General features: G+C 40.5%; 1 protein-coding gene across 1 annotated transcript in view; it reads right to left on the minus strand.

The window, feature by feature from the left end:
* Nucleotides 1–2,500, minus strand: part of cacna1bb (calcium channel, voltage-dependent, N type, alpha 1B subunit, b) — a gene marked incomplete at both ends in the record, with an annotated part of 146,147 nt that overhangs the window by 63,365 nt on the left and 80,282 nt on the right. The window lies entirely within an intron of this gene.

Below are 2,500 nucleotides of genomic sequence, written 5' to 3' on the forward strand. Positions count from 1 at the left end.
GCTTTTATTTTCTGCTGCAGTAAAGGTTACTGCAGGTCATTGACAGTAGTTATATGCTACTAAGCAGCACAACTGTTATTACAATCAATTAATTTCCAACTTCACACATTTCATACGTTTCCTTTCACGGTACTTCCCAGAGGTTCAAACTGTTGAGCACTTGACTTATTCAGGCTACTTGGTATGATCTCCACAGATAGGAAACCAGTGGTGGGAGAGCCGAGTTTGACACAGTTACATACTGCATGAAGGTCTCTGGCAACAAACAGGAAATTGACTATGAAGGGATGTCTATGCCTTAAGAGTTGATCAAAGCACCAAAACCTTCACTTAGATGTGATTTTTTTGTTTTTGTTTTAGATCTGCTTGATGACTAATAATTAGCTAAGGGAGAATTCAGATCAAGCACAAAGCCCACTCTCTACTGCAGCTACATTGCAGATGCCTCTCTGGTTAGCGTACAGGGTAAGGAAAGAATTACCGTAAATCCTAAAATAAAGACCAGGATTCAATTAGACGCCGGGCTTCAGATAGCAGCCGGTGGCGTGGTCGCTACGGACAAATAAAGGCCAGGCCCCGAAAACAGGCCGGGGGTAAAATAAAGTAGCGTTTTTTTCTGTAGCCTACCAGCATCAGTCCATCGGCACAAAGTAAACATCACAATTCAATTGAATGCATTTCATAAATATATGTTCTCCTCATGTTTAATGTTGTTGGCTAATTTCATGGGCTGTTTGCAATTTTAAAAAAGAAATGTTCCCACGTAGGACTACTAGGCGAATTTGTTATTGTTCATGAAGGCGCGTCTGGCAATTTGTTATTGTTAAGCCTAACTGCACGTATCGTATCCTACTGTTGTTTATCTATTACGTTTTAGTTGGCTAGGGATCATAAAGTTGTAGACTATGACACTAAGGCGAAACTTTGATATTAAATTCAAAGAGAAGGTGTATGCTGAAGAATATTCGGGAGAAAAAGTAGCAAAGCAGTTTGACATTGACCTGAGACGAATGTGATACTGGAAGAAGCCAAAGAATGAACTGAATGCAGCCAAAAAGACCAGAGCCCGACTAGTTAGCCTGGATATGGAAACCAGCCTTGTTGAATGTATTTTTTTAGTCCGCGATAAGCATAATTGAGTGTCTAGAACAATTATTAAAAAAACAAAGCTTTGGAAATCTTTTCTGCCATGACAGTGGAGACCATATGTTTATTGTTACGTTGACACTGCACATAAAGCGCTACGCGGTGTGCAGTAAGTGTTGAACGCATATGCAATGAATGACATTAGCCTACTGTAATAATTCCCATTATTTGATTTAAATAATACAATTCTGTAACAGAATATAAGTAACAAATAAAGGCCTGCCCCTAATACAAGCCTGCCCCAAATAAAGGCCTAAGTAAATAAAAGCCCCGGCCATAATTTGAGGATTTACGGTAGTTTAGGGAGAAACCAAGATTGTCCAGCAAGGTCTCATCTTGTTTGATATACTGTTTGACATAATTAATTGTGCAGTATGAGTTCAATTAGTAATGCTTGTTATCGTTCTATTGTGATTGTATATTGACGCATTTTGTGAGTCGCTTTGGATAAAAGCTTCTGCTAACTACAAACAAACAACAAACACACAAACATTGTATTGCTGCTGACAGCTATAATAACATTTCTCTCTTGCTCCCAGGATACTGCTGCATAAGAAAATCTCAATCTCTCCCACCTCTAAAGGACCTAATTGAGCCCATTAGGGTAATGAGAAATTCTTTATTCAGGGGCAGTAAGACTTGAAGTGATGGGTCATCATTCTGTAATAATGAACAATCGTCCTTAGCCACCCTAGGCCATGACTCGGCTTTAAAGGGCTTTGATCAGTTCAGTCTTCTAGAAGAGACTGGAGATCTGCCATCCTATCGTAGAAGTTGACATCTACGTAACAAGAACGACAGGACTTCTGATATCATGCTTCTAACAGGTGGTTAATGGCCACCCTTCTCAACCAGTGATGACTAACCTACATGGATTGGGACAAGCTCCAGGGAGTTTGAGTGAGATGAGAAGATGCACCCTCTTAGAACTGGCCAAGTGTCATGGGGATACAACCTCATAATTTGGGGGAGAACAACCGCCTCAGATGAATCCATATCCTGGTATCCCTGATTTCAACAAGGGCATGGTGTGCTCCTTAACCTTAATCAGAATCGGATACGCATGAGAACTGAGTGTTCTGCTTCTGTGTTTTAGACTTTTCTCTCGTGATGATACACATTTCACAGGCAACAGGTTTCTGGATTGGGACTGTGTCTGGGCACATGTGACAAAGAAGTTTAAAAATAATGTTGCTCGTTTCTTCACAGCCAATTCCCTTCTTTCGGACTTGGCACTTCTCAGCCGGCACCCCCTGAGGTGGAAGCGACTTCTTATGTCATTACGGAGTGTTAGTGTTTTGCAGTCGCTTTTCTTAATTTATCGTTTAATCCAGTTCTTTAAGATCGTGTTAAT

This window comes from Sprattus sprattus, assembly GCF_963457725.1.
Source record: "Sprattus sprattus genome assembly, chromosome: 11".
In the NCBI taxonomy this organism is placed as follows: Eukaryota; Metazoa; Chordata; class Actinopteri; order Clupeiformes; family Clupeidae; genus Sprattus; species Sprattus sprattus.